Source organism: Globicephala melas, chromosome 7, assembly GCF_963455315.2.
Source record: "Globicephala melas chromosome 7, mGloMel1.2, whole genome shotgun sequence".
Classification (NCBI taxonomy): domain Eukaryota; kingdom Metazoa; phylum Chordata; class Mammalia; order Artiodactyla; family Delphinidae; genus Globicephala; species Globicephala melas.
The window spans coordinates 105852031-105872418 of NC_083320.1; the positions used below are offsets into that span (position 1 = coordinate 105852031).

The window sequence follows — 20388 nt, forward strand, 5'->3', positions numbered from 1 at the left end:
TCTTGACCCCAAAAGGTGAGTGAAAGGCTGTCCCCAAATTACGAGGTGAGGAATTGGAGGTCGAGGCAGGGGCACAAGGCACCCAGGCGAGACCTCATAGACTTACACATCAAATAAAATAATGTGTTGGTTCAGGTCACTTTTGCTTTGGGAAAAAACCTCACCAGATATTTACTTTTTTCTAAATGTGCATAGGAGGTGAAGATTTAGCCGTTGCTAACATTAGCTTTCCTTCTCATAATGTCCTTAATTGTTTTCCCTCTTAAATCAATCACAATTACACTTTCAAATTGCTGCTGTTTACACATACAGTTTTCTGTATTTGTCTCACTCTGCTGGGAAAACAAATTCTATTTTATATTCATTGTTATTTGTTAATTGCTTACCCATCACTATTCATAATTGAAAGTAATAGTAAACTGAGGATTAAGATTAGTTATGGCAGATTGAAACCGGAGAATATTATAATAGTCATCTTTATTTGGAGTGGCTTGTAATATTAGGTGGTAATATTTATGGAGAGCATGGGTTTTCTTCATTTTACAAATAGTCTTTTGGGGACTATTCTCATTTTTCCTCAATTTTGAAGCCCCCATAAATTTTACAGGTTTCTTTTTTTTTTTTTTTTTTCCTCGGTATGTGGGCCTCTCACTGTTGTGGCCTCTCCCGTTGCGGAGCACAGGCTCCAGACGCACAGGCTCAGTGGCCATGGCTCACGGGCCCAGCCGCTCCGCGGCATGTGGGATCCTCCCAGACCGGGGCATATACCCACATCCCCTGCATCGGCAGGCGGACTCTCAACCACTGCGCCACCAGGGAAGCCCTACAGGGTTTTTTTTTTTTTTTTTTTTTTAGTTTGTGTTTAGTTTGAAAAGATAAATAAGCACACCTTCCATTTTGAGGCACAATTTTAAGATTTTATGCTGACTTGAGAGGGACAAATAGATGCGGTGTTATTTATTTGCTTTGGCATTTTCAATCAGAACTGGTTGTTTTTCAGATTGAAGTTTCGAGTTCTTTTGTCTAAACTTTTATAAAACCCAGAGTTTCATTTTCTTCAGAATCAAATGATCTGCTTTTGCCCTGTCCTGTGGATCAGGATGTATTTCAAGAATGGACAATTTCTCTGGGCTAGTGAACAGCGGGCATAAGGCCTATTTCACTTTCTTGCCCCTGTTGGTTTGCCTGTGCTTCCACAAAACTCCAAGCCCGTTGAAGGCAGGGGCCTGTTTTATAAGTCCTGGTAGGCTCCACGCCTATCATTACTGGACACGTAGCCTGAACTACGTTTTGGATGGCTATTACAAGAACTGCAGAATTATTAGTGCTTACAGAATTGGAGGCGAGGACAGTGTTCTCGTGCCTGTCCCTTTCCACACCTCAGAATAGCCTTGGCCTTTGGGAGGAGGCAAAAGATGCTGGGCGGGCAGAGGGGAAAAGGCAGGGAACCGTTGTGCACAGGAAGGTGGTGAGTTCCAGTTAAGGCCTCCCCAGAGACACTTCCAATGCCTGCAGGGACCTTGGGAGGGGAGGCAGCTTCAGGACCAACCTGTCAGATGCAAACCCCAGGAGGAGGAAAGACTTGGGGAGGAGTCTTCTCCCCTCCAGTGACATGAGGCAGGGACATGGTGGTAAGTCGTGCATACTAACAAGGCTCAAATTTTGAAAAACAATGCGTGTCCCCTCGTATCTCTATCGAGGGAACTAACGACTACCGAAGACCCACTGCACATGGCATTTGTATGCAAATGCCATTCCGTGTACTTAAAAAGGTGTTATAAATTCTGGAGATGCAGGGTTCAGAGACCAACCCAAGCTCACATAACCAGACACCGGTGAGGCCAGAATACAAACCAAGACTGAGTCTTAACTATACCTGATTGCAGAAACTGTGCCTTCTGCTTCTCCTTTACTACACTTGAATTTGTTTTCTAGTTTTCACAGAACTGATTTATCTTTCTCACCTTAGACTTTGCCAGGCCCACTCCAGAAGAAGAATGTTAAACCCTATTGTGTATTTCACGTGCTGCTGAAATTTAAAAGTGAGAAAGCACTAATACTATCTAACTATTTCTCTATATGTTATAAATAGTGCTCAAACTCTCTGAAACTGTATAGGCCTTACAGAATACCCATCCAACAGAGACTCAGAGCATTTAACCAAACATTTCATGAACATGTATAAAATCTGACTTGTGCCTAATTTGCATCGGTATTTCCACCAGATTATGTTATTGAATGAAAAGGTTACCTTGAGAGTTTTTCTTTTTTTCTTTTAAATATAAAATGATAAATCAGACTATAGTTTCACCAAAGTTAATCCTGATAAACAAGATAAAAGCAATAGCCAAACAAGAGGGTTTTATAAAGCTCTCTAAATGGTTCAACTTTTCAGAAAAAAGTCAGTACCCCAAAACATCAATACCAAGTATTGACTTAATGAAGGACTGTGTATCACAGAAATAGAAAAATCGCTTGAATGAGACTTTCACAAGGTCTTTTGAAGATCTTCAATTTTCAGATGATATGGAGTTTGTAATGTCTTTAAAAGTTGATTTACCAAGCAATACACCTATAGCATACTCCTTGGATAGGATATCAATTTGTTAATACTCAAGAGATTTATTTTATTTTGCAAACTTTACTTCAGAAAAAGAATCCTGGAAATATACCTGTCCAATATACAGTAGCAGATATTTGTGCCCTAAAAATCCAATTTGCAGTTTCTGAACTGGCTCTGAATGCAATGTTCACAAATGAGGCCACCAAGCAGCCATATAGCAATGCATTATGATTTATAAATAAGCCAGAGTCCTCACTTCACTAAATAATCAGGTGTGAAGATTATAGTAGTGGGACTACTACTACTAGCAAGACAAACATAGCAAGACATTTAGAATCTTAGCACATCCAAAATCTCTTTCTGGTTGGCTTGTAGACATGCCAAAATAACAAAAATATTAAGATTCGAACTCTGAGCAGCAACTTCAGCCAACGTTCAGTAAGGTGGATCAATTGATTTGGTACATAGGAACCTCTAACTCTTTAAATCCACAGAGACCAGAGTCCTGTTACCAGTCATTTCGAAAGATATTCCAGGAGAAACACTTACCATCCCTATTATATCCACAGTTTACCTTTCCAGTCCTGTGTCTCTTGTATGTCAGTGTTCAAACCCTTCATGAATCCACCTATGTTTCCTGCATACAACATATACATGTTCCAAACATACATTCTCCTCTATGGGCATTGCTACTTTCCTTTATACTCTGCTACTTATCACTCTGAAATTTCAAAGACAGACCCCAATGTGTGTGTTTTAATATGAGACTCATTTTTATTTTTTAATTTGTTTTATTGAAGTATAGTTGATTTACAATGTGTGTTAATTTCTGCTGTACAACAAAGGGATTAAGTTATACATGTGTATGTATTCGCTTTATGTTCTTTTCAATTATGGTTTATCACAGGATATTGGATATAGTTCCCTGTGCTATACATTAGGACCTTGTTGGTTATCAGGAGCCCTATTTTTTTTTTTTACATCTTTATTGGATTATAATTGCTTTACAATGGTGTGTTAGTTTCTGTTTTATAACAAAGTGAATCAGTTATACATATACGTATGTTCCCATATCTCTTCCCTCTTGCATCTCCCTCCCTCCCACCCTCCCAATCCCACCCATCCAGGAGGTCAGAAAGCACCGAACTGATCTCCCTGTGCTATGCGGCTGCTTCCCACTACCTATTTTATGTTTGGTAGTGTATATATGTCCATGCCACTCTCTCACTTTGTCACAGCTTACCCTTCCCCCGCCCCATATCCTCAAGTCCATTCTCTAGTAGGTCTGCATCTTTATTCCTGTCTTACCCCTAGGTTCTTCATGACATTTTTTTTCTTAGATTCCATATATATGTGTTAGCATATGGTATTTGCCTTTCTCTTTCTGACTTACTTCACTCTGTATGAAAGACTCTAGGTCCATCCACCTCATTACAAATAGCTCAATTTTGTTTCTTTTTATGGCTGAGTAATATTCCACTATATATATGTGCCACATCTTCTTTATCCATTCATCGGATGGTGGAAACTTAGGTTGTTTCCATCTCCTGGCTATTGTAAATAGAGCTGCAATGAACATTTTGGTACATGACTCTTTTTGAATTATGGTTTTCTCAGGGTATATACCCAGTAGTGGGATTGCTGGGTCATATGGTAGTTCTATTTTTAGTTTTTTAAGGAACCTCTATACTGTTCTCCATAGTGGCTGTACCAATTCACATTCCCACCAGCAGTGCAAGAGTGTTCCCTTTTCTCCACACCCTCTCCAGCATTCATTGTTAATAGATTTTTTGATGATGGCCATTCTGACTGGTGTGAGATGATATCTCATTGTAGTTTTGATTTGCATTTCTCTAATGATTAATGATGTTGAGCATTCTTTCTTGTGTTTGTTGGCAGTCTGTATATCTTCTTTGGAGAAATGCCTATTTAGGTCTTCTGTCCATTTTTGGATTGGGTTGTTTGTTTTTCTGTTATTGAGCTGCATGAGCTGCTTGTAAATTTTGGAGATTAATCCTTTGTCAGTTGCTTCATTTGCAAATATTTTCTCCCATTCTGAGAGTTGTCTTTTGGTCTTGTTTATGGTTTCCTTTGCTGTGCAAAAGCTTTCAAGTTTCATTAGATCCCATTTGTTTATTTTTGCTTTTATTTCCATTTCTCCAGGAAGTGGGTCAAAAAGGATCTTGCTGTGATTTATGTCACAGAGTGTTCTACCTATGTTTTCCTCTAAGAGTTTGATAGTTTCTGGCCTAACATTTAGGTCTTTAATCCATTTTGAGCTTATTCTTGTGTATGGTGTTAGGGAGTGATCTAATCTCATACTTTCACATGTACCTGTCCAGTTTTCCCATCACCACTTATTGAAGAGGTAGCATCTTTAGGATTCTCTATGTATAGTATCATGTCATCTGCAAACAGTGACAGCTTTAATTCTTTTTTTCTGATTTGGATTCCTTTTATTTCCTTTTCTTCTCTGATTGCTGTGGCTAAAACTTCCAAAACTATATTGAATAAGAGTGGTGAGAGTGGGCAACCTTGTCTTGTTCCTGATCTCAGTGGAAATGCTTTCAGTTTTTCACCATTGAGGACGATATTGGCTGTGGGTTTAAAATATATGGCCTTTATTATGTTGAGGAAAGTTCCCTCTATGCCCACTATCTGCAGGGTTTTAATCATTAATGGGTGTTAAATTTTGTCTAAAGCTTTCTCTGCATCTATTGAGATGACCATATGGTTTTCCTCCTTCAATTTATTAGTATGGTATATCACGTTGATTGATTTGCGTATATTGAAGAATCCTTGCATTCCTGGGATAAACCTCACTGGATCATAGTGTATGATCCTTTTAATGAGCTGTTGGATTCTGTTTGCTAGCATTTTGCTGAGGATTTTTGCATCTATGTTCATCAGTGATATTGGCCTGTAGTTTTCTTTCTTTGTGACATCCTTGTCTGGTTTTGGTATCAAGGTGATGGTGGCCTCGTAGAAGGAGTTTGGGAGTGTTCCTCCCTCTGCTATATTTTGGAAGAGTTTGAGAAGGATAGCTGTTAGTTCTTCTCTAAATGTTTGATAGGATTCACTTGTGAAGTCATCTGGTCCTGAGCTTTTGTTTGTTGGTAGATTTTTAATCACAGTTTCAATTTCAGTGCTTGTGATTGGTCTGTTCATATTTTCTATTTCTTCCTGATTCAGTCTTGGCAAGTTGTGCATTTTTAAGAATTTGTCCATTTCTTCCAGGTTGTCCATTTTATTGGCATAGAGTTGCTTTTAGTAATCTCTCATGATCGTTCGTATTTCTGCAGGGTCAGTTGTTACTTCTTCTTTTTCATTTCTAATTCTATTGATTTGAGTCTTCTCCCCTTTTTTCTTGATGAGTCTGGCTAATGGTTTATCAATTTTGTTTATCTTCTCAAAGAACAATGTTTTACTTTTATTGATCTTTGCTATCATTTCCTTCATTTCTTTTTCATTTATTTCTGATCTGATCTCTATGATTTCTTTCCTTCTGCTAACTTTGGGATTTTTTTGTTCTTCTTTCTCTAATTGCTTTAAGTTCAAGGTTAGGTTGTTTATTCGAGGTCTTTCCTGTTTTTTAAGGTAGGATTCTATTGCTATGAATTTCCCTCTTAGAACTGCTTTTGCTGCATCCCATATGTTTTGGGTCATCATGTCTCCATCATGTCTCCATGTCATTTGTTTCTAGGTATTTTTTTATTTCCTCTTTGATTTCTTCAGTGATCACTTCGTTATTAAGTAGTGTACTGTTTAGCCTCCATGTGTTTGTATTTCTTACAGATCTTTTCCTGTAATTGATTTCTAGTCTCATAGAGTTGTGGTCAGAAAAGATACTTGATACAATTATAATATTCTTAAATTTACCAAGGCTTGATTTGTGACCCAAGATATGATCTATCCTGGAGAATGTTCCATGAGCACTTGAGAAAAATGTGTAGTCTGTTGTTTTTGGATGGAATGTTCTATAAATATCAGTTAAGTCCATCTTGTTTAATGTATCATTTAAAGCATGTATTTCCTTATTTATATTCATTTTGGATGATCTGTCCATTGGTGAAAGTGGGGTGTTAAAGTCCCCTACTATGAATGTGTTACTGTCGATTTCCCCTTTTTTGGCTGTTAGTATTTGCCTTATGTATTGAGGTGCTCCTATGTTGGGTGCATAAATATTTACAATTTTTATATCTTTTTGTTGGATCGATCCCTTGATCATTATGCAGTGTCTTTCTTTGTCTCTTCTAATAGTCTTTATTTTGAAGTCTATTTTGTCTGATATGAGAATTGCTACTCCAGCTTTCTCTTGGTTTCCATTTGCATGGAATATCTTTTTCCATCACCTTACTTTCAGTCTGTATGTGTCTCTAGATCTGAAGAGGGTCTCTTGCAGATAGCATATATATGGGTCTTGTTTTTGTATACATTCAGCCAGTCTGTTTCTTTTGGTTGGAGCATTTAAACCATTTACATTTAAGGTAATTATCGATATGTATGTTCCTATTCCCATTTTCTTAATTGTTTTGGGTTTGTTATTGTAGGTCTTTTCCTTCTCTTGTGTTTCTTGCCTAGAGAAGATCCTTTAGCATTTGTTGTAAAGCTGGTTTGGTGGTGCTGAACTCTCTCAGCTTTTGCTTGTCTGTAAAGGTTTTAATTTCTCCATCAAATCTGAATGAGATCCTTGCTGGGTAGCATAACTTGGTTGTAGGTTTTTCTCCTTCATCACTTTAAATATGTCCTTCCAGTCCCTTCTGGCTTGCAGAGTTTCTGCTGAAAGTTCAGCTGTTAACCTTATGGGGATTCCCTAGTGTGTTATATTTTGTTTTTCCCTTGCTGCTTTTAATATGTTTTCTTTGTATTTAATTTTTGACAGTTTGATTAATATGTGTCTTGGCGTGTTTCTCCTTGGAGATATTCTGTATGGGACTCTCTGTACTTCCTGGACTTGTATAACTATTTCCTTTCCCATATTAGGGAAGTTTTCAACTATAATCCCTTCAAATATTTTCTCAGTCCTTTTTTTTCTCTTCTTCTTCTGGAATCCCTATAATTCAAATATTGATATGTTTAATGTTGTCCCAGAAGTCTCTGAGACTGTCCTCAGTTCTTTTCATTCTCTTTTCTTTATTCTGCTCTGCAGTAGTTATTTCCCATATCTTATCTTCCAGGTCACTTATCCATTCTTCTGCCTCAGTTATTCTGCTATTGATCCCATCTAGAGTACTTTTAATTTCATTTATTGTGTTGTTCATCATTGTTTGTTCCATCTTCAGTTCTTCTAGGTCCTTGTTAAATGATTTTTGCATTTTCTCTATTCTATTTCCAAGATTTTGGATCATATTTACTATCATTATTCTGAATTCTTTTTCAGGTAGACTGCTTATTTCCTCTTCATTTGTTAGGTCTGGTGGGTTTTTATCTTGCTCTGTCAACTGCTGTGTGTTTTTCTGTCTTCTCATTTTGCTTACCTTACTTTGTTTGGTGTCTCATTTTTGCAGGCAGCAGGTTCGTAGTTCCCCTTGTTTTTGGTGTCTGTCCCCAGTGGCTAAGGTTGGTTCAGTGGGTTGTGTAGGCTTCCTGGTGGAGGGTACTAGTGCCTGTGTTCTGGTGGATGAGGCTGGATCTTGTCTTTCTGGTGGGCAGGTCCACGTCTGGTGGTGTGTTTTGGGGTGTCTGTAGACTTATTATGATTTTGGGCAGCCTGTCTTCTAATGGGTGGGGTTGTGTTCCTGTCTTGCTAGTTGTTTGGCATAGGTTGTCCAGCACTGTAACTTGCTGATCGTTGAGTGAACCTGGGTGCTAGTGTTGAGATGGAGGTCTCTGGGAGATTTTCGCCATTTGATATTATGTGGAGCTGGGAGGTCTCTTGTTGACCAGTGTCCTGAAGTTGGCTCTCCCACCTCAGAGGCACAGCGTTGACTCCTGGCTGCAGCACCAAGAGCCTTTCATCTACATAGCTCAGAATAAAAGGGAGCAAAAGTAGAAAGAAAGAAAGAAGGAAAGAGAATAAAATAAAATAAAGTAAGGTAAAATAAAATAAAGTTATTAAAATAAAAAAATATTAAGATATCATTTAAAGCTTGTGTTTCCTTCTTTATTTTCATTTTGGATGATCTGTCCATTGGTGAAAGTGGGGTGTTAAAGTCCCCTACTATGAATGTGTTACTGTCGATTTCCCCTTTTATGGTGGTCAGTATTTGCCTTATGTATTGAGGTGCACCTATGTTGGGTGCATAAATATTTACAATTGTTATATCTTCCTCTTGGATCGATCCCTTGATCATTATGTAGTGTCCTTCTTTGTCTCTTCTAATAGTCTTTGTTTTAAAGTCTATTTTGTCTGATACGAGAATTGCTACTCCAGCTTTCTTTTGGTTTCCATTTGCATGAAATACCTTTTTCCATCCCCTTACTTTCAGTCTGTATGTGTCTCTAGGTCTGAAGTGGGTCTCTTGTAGACAGCAAATATATGGGTCTTGTTTTTGTATCCATTCAGCCAATCTGTGTCTTTTGGTGGGAGCATTTAGTCCATTTACATTTAAGGTAATTATCGATATGTGTGTTCCTATTCCCATTTTCTGAATTGTTTTGGGTTCGTTATTATAGGTCCTTTCCTTCTTTTGTGTTTCTTGCCTAGAAAAGTTCCTTTAGGAGTTGTTGTAGAGCTAGTTTGGTGGTGCTGAACTCTCTCAGCTTTTGCTTGTCTGTAAAGGTTTTAATTTCTCCATCAAATCTGAATGAGATCCTTGCTGGGTAGAGTAATCTTGGTTGCAGGTTTTTCTCCTTCAACACTTTCAATATGTCCTGCCACTCCCTTCTGGCTTGCAGAGTTTCTGCTGAAAGATCAGCTGTTAACCTTATGGGGATTCCCTTGTGTGTTATTTGTTGTTTTTCCCTTGCTGCTTTTAATATGTTTTCTTTGTATTTAATTTTTGACAGTTTGATTAATATGTGTCTTGGCGTATTTCTCCTTGGATTTATCCTGTATGGGACTCTCTGTGCTTCCTGGACTTGATTAACTATTTCTTTTCCCATATTAGGGAAGTTTTCAACTATAATCTCTTCAAATATTTTCTCAGTCCCTTTCTTTTTCTCTTCTTCTTCTGGAACCCCTATAATTCGAATGTTGGTGCGTTTAATGTTGTCCCAGAGGTCTCTGAGACTGTCCTCAGTTCTTTTCATTCTTTTTTCTTTATTCTGCTCTGCAGTAGTTATTTCCACTATTTTATCTTCCAGGTCACTTATCCGTTCTTCTGCCTCAGTTATTCTGCTATTGATCCCATCTAGAGTACTTTTAATTTCATTTATTGTGTTGTTCATCGTTGCTTGTTTCATCTTTAGTTCTTCTAGGTCCTTGTTAACTGATTCTTGCAATTTGTCCATTCTATTGTCCATTCTATCTCCAAGATTTCGGATCAACCTTACTATCATTATTCTGAATTCTTTTTCAGGTAGACTGCCTATTTCCTCTTCATTTGTTAGGTCTGGTGGGTTTTTATCTTGCTCCTTCATCTGCTGTGTGATTTTCTGTCTTTTCATTTTGCTTATCTTACTGTGTTTGGGGTCTCCTTTTTTGCAGGCTGAAGGTTCGTAGTTCCTGTTGTTTTTTGTGTCTGTCCCCAGTGGCTAAGGTTGGTTCAGTGGGTTGTGTAGGCTTCCTGGTGGAGGGTACTAGTGCCTGTGTTCTGGTGGATGAGGCTGGATCTTGTCTTTCTGGTGGGCAGGTCCACGTCTGGTGGTGTGTTTTGGGGTGTCTGTAGACTTATTATGATTTTGGGCAGCCTGTCTTCTAATGGGTGGGGTTGTGTTCCTGTCTTGCTAGTTGTTTGGCATAGGTTGTCCAGCACTGTAACTTGCTGATCGTTGAGTGAACCTGGGTGCTAGTGTTGAGATGGAGGTCTCTGGGAGATTTTCGCCATTTGATATTATGTGGAGCTGGGAGGTCTCTTGTTGACCAGTGTCCTGAAGTTGGCTCTCCCACCTCAGAGGCACAGCGTTGACTCCTGGCTGCAGCACCAAGAGCCTTTCATCTACATAGCTCAGAATAAAAGGGAGCAAAAGTAGAAAGAAAGAAAGAAGGAAAGAGAATAAAATAAAATAAAGTAAGGTAAAATAAAATAAAGTTATTAAAATAAAAAAATATTAAGATATCATTTAAAGCTTGTGTTTCCTTCTTTATTTTCATTTTGGATGATCTGTCCATTGGTGAAAGTGGGGTGTTAAAGTCCCCTACTATGAATGTGTTACTGTCGATTTCCCCTTTTATGGTGGTCAGTATTTGCCTTATGTATTGAGGTGCACCTATGTTGGGTGCATAAATATTTACAATTGTTATATCTTCCTCTTGGATCGATCCCTTGATCATTATGTAGTGTCCTTCTTTGTCTCTTCTAATAGTCTTTGTTTTAAAGTCTATTTTGTCTGATACGAGAATTGCTACTCCAGCTTTCTTTTGGTTTCCATTTGCATGAAATACCTTTTTCCATCCCCTTACTTTCAGTCTGTATGTGTCTCTAGGTCTGAAGTGGGTCTCTTGTAGACAGCAAATATATGGGTCTTGTTTTTGTATCCATTCAGCCAATCTGTGTCTTTTGGTGGGAGCATTTAGTCCATTTACATTTAAGGTAATTATCGATATGTGTGTTCCTATTCCCATTTTCTGAATTGTTTTGGGTTCGTTATTATAGGTCCTTTCCTTCTTTTGTGTTTCTTGCCTAGAAAAGTTCCTTTAGGAGTTGTTGTAGAGCTAGTTTGGTGGTGCTGAACTCTCTCAGCTTTTGCTTGTCTGTAAAGGTTTTAATTTCTCCATCAAATCTGAATGAGATCCTTGCTGGGTAGAGTAATCTTGGTTGCAGGTTTTTCTCCTTCAACACTTTCAATATGTCCTGCCACTCCCTTCTGGCTTGCAGAGTTTCTGCTGAAAGATCAGCTGTTAACCTCATGGGGATTCCCTTGTGTGTTATTTGTTGTTTTTCCCTTGCTGCTTTTAATATGTTTTCTTTGTATTTAATTTTTGACAGTTTGATTAATATGTGTCTTGGCGTATTTCTCCTTGGATTTATCCTGTATGGGACTCTCTGTGCTTCCTGGACTTGATTAACTATTTCCTTTCCCATGTTAGGGAAGTTTTCAACTATAATCTCTTCAAATATTTTCTCAGTCCCTTTCTTTTTCTCTTCTTCTTCTGGAACCCCTATAATTCGAATGTTGGTGCGTTTAATGTTGTCCCAGAGGTCTCTGAGACTGTCCTCAGTTCTTTTCATTCTTTTTTCTTTATTCTGCTCTGCAGTAGTTATTTCCACTATTTTATCTTTCAGGTCACTTATCCGTTCTTCTGCCCCAGTTATTCTGCTATTGATCCCATCTAGAGTACTTTTAATTTCATTTATTGTGTTGTTCATCGTTGCTTGTTTCATCTTTAGTTCTTCTAGGTCCTTGTTAACTGATTCTTGCAATTTGTCCATTCTATTGTCCATTCTATCTCCAAGATTTCGGATCAACCTTACTATCATTATTCTGAATTCTTTTTCAGGTAGACTGCCTATTTCCTCTTCATTTGTTAGGTCTGGTGGGTTTTTATCTTGCTCCTTCATCTGCTGTGTGTTTTTATGTCTTTTCATTTTGCTTATCTTACTGTGTTTGGGGTCTCCTTTTTTGCAGGCTGAAGGTTCGTAGTTCCTGTTGTTTTTTGTGTCTGTCCCCAGTGGCTAAGGTTGGTTCAGTGGGTTGTGTAGGCTTCCTGGTGGAGGGTACTAGTGCCTGTGTTCTGGTGGATGAGGCTGGATCTTGTCTTTCTGGTGGGCAGGTCCACGTCTGGTGGTGTGTTTTGGGGTGTCTGTAGACTTATTATGATTTTGGGCAGCCTCTCTGCTAATGGGTGGGGTTGTGTTCCTGTCTTGCTAGTTGTTTGGCATAGGATGTCCAGCACTGTAGCTTGCTGGTCGTTGAGTGAAGCTGGGTGCTGGCGTTGAGATGGAGATCTCTCGGAGATTTTTGCTGTTTGATATTATGTGCAGCTGGGAGGCCTCTTGTGGACCAGTGTCCTGAAGTTGGCTCTCCCACCTCAGAGGCACAGCACTGAGTCCTGGCTGCAGCACCAAGAGCCTTTCATCCACAGGGCTCCTTAATTTGGGATGATTCGTTGTCTATTCAGGTATTCCACAGATGCAGGGTATATCAAGTTGATTGTGGAGCTTTAATCCGCTGCTTCTGAGGCTGCTGGGAGAGATTTCCCTTTCTCTTCTTTGTTCTCACAGTTCCCAGGGGCTCAGCTTTGGATTTGGCCCCGCCTGTGCGTGTAGGTCGCCGGAGGGCGTCTGTTCTTTGCTCAGACAGGAAGGGGTTAAAGGAGCCGCTGATTCTGGGGCTCTGGCTCGCTCAGGCCAGGGCGAGGGAGGGTTACTGAGTGTGGGGCAAGCCTGTGGCGGCAGAGACCGGTGTGACATTGCACCAACCTTTGGCACGCCATGCATTCTCCTGGGGATGTTGTCCCTGGATCACGGGACCCCGGCAGTGGCGGGCTGCACAGGCTCCCTGGAGGGGCGGTGTTGAGAGTGACCTGTGCTCGCACACAGGCTTCTTGGTGGCAGCAGCAGCAGCCTTTGGGTCTCATGCCCGTCTCTGGGGCCCACTCTGTTAGCCGCGGCTCGCACCTGTCTCTGGAGTTCCTTTAAGCAGTGCTCTTAATCCCCTCTCCTCATGCACCAGGAAACAAAGAGGGAAGAAAAAGTCTCTTGCCTCTTCAGCAGGTCTAGACATCCCCCCGGACTCCCTCCCAGCTAGCTGTGGCGCACTAACCCCTTCAGGCTGTGTTCATTTCGCCAACTGCAGTCCTCTCCCTGTGCTCCGACCCGAAGCCCAAGCCTCAGCTCCCAGCCCCGCCCACCCCAGCGGGTGAGCAGACAAGCCTCTCTGGCTGGTGAGTGCTGGTCGGCACCGATCCTCTGTGTGGGAATTTCTGCGCTTTGCCCTCCGCACCCCTGTTGCTGTGCTGTCCTCTGCGGCCCTGAAGCTCCCCACCTCTGCCACCCGGAGTCTCCACCCACAAAGGGGCTTCCTAATTGTGTGGAAACCTTTCCTCCTTCACGGCTCCCTTCCACTGGTGCACGTCCCGTCCCTATTCTTTTGTCTCTGTTTTTTCTTTTTTCTTTTGCCCTACCCAGGTACGTGGGGGGTTTCTTGTCTTTTGGGAGGTCTGAGGTCTTCTGCCAGTGTTCAGTAGGTGTTCTGTAGGAGTTGTTCCACGTGTAGATGTATTTCTGATGTAACTGTTATTGTTGCTAAGCAGCCTTGTCTCACTCCTCGGGCTTTAATTCTCTTTGTCTCAATCTAGGGTACTCGCTGGAGAGCCTCCCATGAGCTATAAAAATTTGGATATACTTTCTTCCTGCCAGTGTTGGAGGGTCTCCTGCAGAGGTGGAGGGTGGCTCAGTCTCACCGTGAGGACAAGGATACTGGCAGCAGAAGTTCTGGGAAGTACTCCTTGGCGTGATCCCTCCCAAAGTCCCAAGCCCTATTTTTAAATCACCTCATCCACGTTGTTCCTGATTGATCTTGGACAAGTTAATCAGGATGCTTTTCCTCTTCCCATGACCCTGGAGTACATTATCTGAATATACTGCATTTTATTAATATCAAGTTTACAGTTTTCTCTTCTAAAATCTTGTTGCCACTTCCCAAATATGTCAGCCATCTAGTCTTGTTTGATAGAATCCTTTGGCCTGGATGATATGATGGTCTCTGATTTTCTGTAGCTTTCTGGAGTCTGTCTATTATGAAAGGGCTTGCATATGCTACTTAACACCTTTCTGACATAAAGGTCAGTTGAAACAGTGGATTATACATTTAGGTCATCAGTTTCTCAATTTCACCCTTGAGTGCCTTCTAAACACTCTGGGAGAGGCTCTCTGATCTTCATGATTTATACACATTTATTCTGCCAATTTGGCCTAAAACATCCGGAGTATTGATCACTGTCTGACATTGTATTTTAAGCCTACCAATTTCAGAAAACAATTTAAGAGTGAGAATCCCATTACCATCAACATATATCTTTTCAACTCTCATGAGACACCAAACACAGTGCTGTGTATTGGGCATAACAAGGGCCTTGAAGATGTGGTCAATCCCTCCCATGAATGCACAGAACCATTAAGGACATGCTGCAACACAGCCTATGTGTAAAAGTAGCACCAGTGGCAGTTCAGATACACGAAGCTGTCAAGGTGTGCTTGGCGGTATATGGGTGGAAGCTGCTTTGATGAATGGAAAAAGCAGGGACCATGTTTAAGTTCCTTTGGCTTCCTGGAAACTACAAAATGTGGTCTGCCTAATAAAAATTCCATAAAGGTAGGAAGGCAGAAGGAGGAAATGGTGGGGAAGGAGGAGTGTTCAAAGCAGGAGTGTTACCTAACTGAACTTGGGTCCCCTTGCCCAATGCACAGCAAAGCCCATCTACTGACGCTGGGTTGTGATGGAGGAAAGTACAGTGTTTACTGCAGGCACCAAGCAAGGAAGACAAGCAGCTCATGCTCAGAAGACCTGAAGTCCCCAGTGACTTTCAGGGAAGTGTTTTTAAGGACAGTGTGAGAAATATGTGATCAGCTCATGCATAGGTCTCCAGCTGGTTGATGGTGAGGAAATAAGGTGATGTTCCAGGGTTCTCAATCGTCAACCTTCTGGTTCCCAACTGTCTGGGGTCTACACACTGGTAGTTAGCATGCAGTTATCTTTTTCCGCCGGATGGGAGTTTTAGTATCTGCAAAATAACTCAAGGATATGGCTCAGGATGCTATGGCCCTTGAGGAGGAACTAAAGGCCCTTGACTTTGTTTTATGGCTAAACTATTATTATTTTGTCTGGCTTGACTGCTTTCCTTTGTTTCTGCATATTCTCACTTCTCTGATTAAATTTGCTCTTTGGAACTCAGGCAAGGCCTAGGTGGCTAAGGCTTTCCTACAAACAAGAGGGGGGACATGGGGGTCTGTCCCCAGGAAGGCCCCACAAGGTCCTGCTTGGTTTTAGGAGAAATGCTATAAGCACAATCTTAAAGGAAGATGTATAAGTATTGAAGACACACAAATTAATAAATTTAGATACAAGATTTCCCCAATCAGTTATACAAGGTAAACCTGGAGAATGAAGCTCGCTAGAGATTGTAAACTACTAGTATCACCATATCTTCTTTGGCTACAGACCAAAGCAAGTAAGTCATTGTGTGTTCATCATTTTGTTATAATATTTTTTTTTGTTAAATCACAAAGACTATGTATAAGAAAATACTCTTAAATACATTTTTTTCATAATTTTGTTGATAGTTTTTTCCTCTACTCTCTCTCTCTCGCACAGATATACACCTAAGCTTTTAATATAGCTGTTCATTTCCTAGTTGGACATTGTTAAAAAGTCTTTTCAGAGCTTGGCATGATCAGAATATTGCCCCTGATTTAATGGAGACCATCAATGCAAGAGCAAGGCATCACCATGCACCAAGTCAAGGTGAAGAGAAATGCAGAGGCTTTTGATTAGGGTCAGATTCCAGTTTTACCATTGGTTACTCATATGGCCTTGAAAATGTTACTGAACCTCCTTGGAGTGATCATTGTTTTCCATCCATGGCAATATATATTTAGAACCTTCCAAAGCCTTTGCATCCATTTCTTTACACTTCCCTGCTCAGAACCCTTGGTTTTTGGGCTGCCTTGTGGGAATACACAGCAATAAACCCTGAGCTTCACTATGGATCCAGTTTAGACCAGACCAGTAAAAGTCTTCCAAGCTTAATACGTATTTCCTTTGAATCATCCTCCTGGTTCTGTGCTAAGCACTTTTGTTGAGCTTTGATTCTCTTATCACTGGATAAAACTCTGCAGAAAAGGGGACAGAGAACAACTGGCCAATCAGTACTGTGGAAGCAACAGCTGGTAGTTACCCCAGAATCAGCAGGCTCCCTGCAGCCCTCTGGCTCCACACTTAGCCCTTGAAAGTTCTTCACCGATGCCCATCTGTTTTCCCTTCTTAATGTTAGAATTTGCTGAATTGTTTCAGAGAACATCCCAACATGGGGCCTAGCCTCTTTAAGGAGTAAATACCTTTCACACACTTACATATGAAGCATTTAAACACATCACATGGACAGAAGTCAACATGTAGTCTTCAGGATTAATATTCATATGGACGCTTTCTAGGGGAGAGCAGATGTTTGCAGTCTCCTACAAACTGGTTGCATTTGTAATGGGAAAGGATCCAGCAGCTGATATCAAAGCAAGGAGGATGATCTGCTTAAAATTAATTCTTCTAAACCCACTGCTATTAAATTAATCTTATTGTTAAGGTACTTAGTGGTTCACAGGAAACTTGACTCATAATTATATTTACAATATGTATAAACCTTAGGTTTTAGAACTACCCTCCTTAGATCAGGAGAAATAGGAGTTAATATCTCAGCTTTAACATGTGGCAAAGCATTACATTTTCTTATGTAAATATATTGAGTTATGTTAGCTAAATATAATGACTACGAAAAAGAAATCTTATTACCCGTTATTCATTTAGTCTTCAACTACCATGACTTTTTTTTTCTTTTTCTTTTTACATAGATTATCTCAGGTTTTAAGTCTGATAGCTAGATATTCTGTGACTTTTATAAATAACTAAAACTCTAGAAGGCTCAGTTTCCTCCTCTGTTAAGTTGGTATAATGAATGTACTTAGCACATGTGACCTGTAAAGAGAGATTCTCAAAAATGAATGTGTGTCAGAAAGCCCCAAGGGACTTATTAAGACACAGATTGCTGGGCCGCACCTGCAGAGCTTCTGATCCAGTAGGTCTGAGGTGGGGCCGAAAATTTGCATTTGTAACAATAGCTTAGGTGATGCTGGTGCTACTGGTGAAAGGACCTCACTTTGAGAACCACTGTGTAAACTATAAATGGATGAATGCCTGTAAGGTCTACAATATATAGATGTATAACTGAATCACTTTGCTCTACACCTGAAACTAACACAACATTGTAAATCAACTATACTTCAATGAAAAATTAGTCAACTAGTAAAAGTCAAATGGGAGATTCAGATCATAAATAAATAAATAAATAAATAAAGGATATAATTACTATCCCTATTCGAGGTAGGTGCATGTGATACACCTGGTGAAGATACCCAGAGGACCCTATCTCTCAGTTTTCTTTCTTTTGAGGTTTGCATCCAAAATGGAAAGCAAGCTTAATAAGTCAGGTTTTCTGTTTTCTTTTTATTTTAATAAACTGAATACACAGTGGAGAAAGTAAAATCTCCTTTTGGTTACAGGCAAAGATAATTACCCACCCAGGCTCATTAAAGACAACTAGCTAGGAGTCCTGTTAGCAGACAGAAGTGCTGGAAGAAGAGCCTAGGGGAGTTACTGATGCCTAAAGCAAAAGGTTCTAGTCCAAAGTCTGAAGCCCCAAGTGTCTACTTGGCTCTAGCCAGGTGGAAAGAGTCTAGGCTGCCAGGGACCTCAAGGAGGCTAAGAGTCTCTCAAGTGTTTTTAAAAAGTCCAAAGGAAAGTAGGCTTCATTAAGTTTATTATTTTAATGATAGTGGTTGATATTAAGGAGAAAAGCATAAGGTGGTAAACACAAGTTTCTATTCCTGTTAATCTATTCCTGGTTGCCAGTTTTGTGGGCCTCAATGTTAACAAAAGGAGAGAGCTCAAGGAGTTGGTCTCGTGTTTCGAATCTGGCCAGTTGCCATTGTTCATGTGGGGGCGGTGTCCTCCCCACTGCCTTGTGACCAGCAGCACCACTGCTGCTGTGGTGGCTCTGAATTCCAGAGCTGAATGACAGCAATAAATTTATCTAAACACTAGGCTTGACAATAATTCTCTACGTTAAGGACTCCAGAATTATTTGGAAATGAAATAACAAGTCCATAAAGAAAAGGAACAGTGCTTTTTTGTTTTGTTTGTTTTTAAGTATTTGAAGGAGAAAAATGAGTCTGAAAAATTGGGCTGAAATTATTTTGACCTGAATATCATAGGTGCTTTGTTGTGTGGGAAGGTTGTGTGGGAACAACAAAAATTCTGTACCAGAGAATCATGGACCCCTAGCATCCTGTCTTATCTCCTTGTAATTTAGGACATCAAACATCTGCTAGGCACATTTTGCATGCAATAAATTAAGAAGACTTCAAGAGTAGAATGTAGAAATCCTTAGAGGTGAGATAAATACATGGAAAGGTACAGAGAGAAAGGGTATGTGCAGGTGGGCATACAGATGAGAGCATGAAGTTTCTGACTTGTCAGTATAATAAGTGCTATGAATTTTTTTCCCATTAGTTCTTTTGATCTGGCAATAGTTCATCCACCATTTTGTCCTATCTGTCCCCGTTTGTGACACACTGAAATAACTGAGGGCCAGAATCCCATTAATGGACTGTGAAACCAAGTAGAAGGAACTGATAAGGACCAAGGAGATAAGCCTGAACAAGTTAGTGCCATATTCTAAACAACTCATCTGCCTGTGTGTGGTAACATCTGTGGATAAGAAGGACTCTGAGTGTAGGTGAGAGAAAGGAGAGCCCTGAGTAGGATAGGAATCCATGGCACACATCCACTCTTTTATTTTATTGTATTTCATTTTATTTTATTTATGTATTTATTTTTATTGAAATATCGTTGATTTACAATGTTGTGTTAGTTTCAGGTATACAGCAAAGTGACTCAGGTATATACTGTATATACATATATATATATATTATTTTTCAGATTCTTCTCCCTTATAGGTTATTTAAAAATATTGAGTATAGTTCTTGTGCTGTACAGTAGGTCCTTGTTGATTATCTGTTTTATATATAGTAGTGTGTATCTGTTAATCCCAAACCCCTAACTTACCCCTCCACACCTTTCCCCTTTGGTAACCATAATTTGTTTTCTAAGTCTGTGGGTCTATTTTTTAGTGGGGATGCCTTTCTGCCAAAAATTTCTATGCCTGGGTCTCTCTTCCAGCCTCCCCTACCTGGTGCGTAAGTCTGTAGGTATTGTGTTTCAGACATCGTGTTCACGTGAGTGCTGTAAGTGCGTGAGAATTTAAGAAAGGATGTGGATGTACCAAGCCATAGCTTGGGAGGGGCACCCTAAGCCACCTGAATAAACAGAATATTTGGGGAAGATCCTGTGCTTTCCATCCATGCTCTGTCTGGAGGTCCATCCCTTGATCCCCATTCCATCAAGTCGGCTGTAGGTGATAAGAGCTACAGAAAGAGAGCAAGGAACACATATTTTAAATCAACTATACTTCAATAAAAATATTTTTTTTTAAAAAAAATGAGGCAAGGAAACTTCAGGGAAGAAACAGATTTGGGACCTAAGAGGGAACAGGAGTAAGGGCTCAAGAAGATCTGCATGGTGTTTAAGGCACCTGATTCAGAATCGACCCTGTCTTGTGTGACTTACAGAACATTTTAAGAGAGGCATCAAATAGAATAAACACAGGATTTGTAATTAAGGAATCTATACCCCCATCCAGTCCCTTTGTCTAATTGATGTGTGCATCTTCAGGACCACTTAACCTCTCTGAGCCTCTAAGGATATATCTTATTCAAAGGCATGCATCTTGTCCAGGCACATAGTAAGTCTTCAATAAATACTGGATGTGAATAAGTAAATACTATATCATTTTCAACACATACTCACTGAGTATGTATTGTGACAAGTCACAAAATTGAGTTTTGGAAAAAATACATATAATACCCTTTACTTTCCCAGAAAATAACAGAAATGCCATCTGTTTGGCTAAAACACAGGGCTTGTGTAGGAGATAAGACAGGACAGGTATGTTG

General features: G+C 40.0%; 1 protein-coding gene across 1 annotated transcript in view; it reads left to right on the top strand.

The window, feature by feature from the left end:
• Nucleotides 1-20388, top strand: part of CNTNAP5 (contactin associated protein family member 5) — an 886651-nt gene that overhangs the window by 239584 nt on the left and 626679 nt on the right. The window lies entirely within an intron of this gene.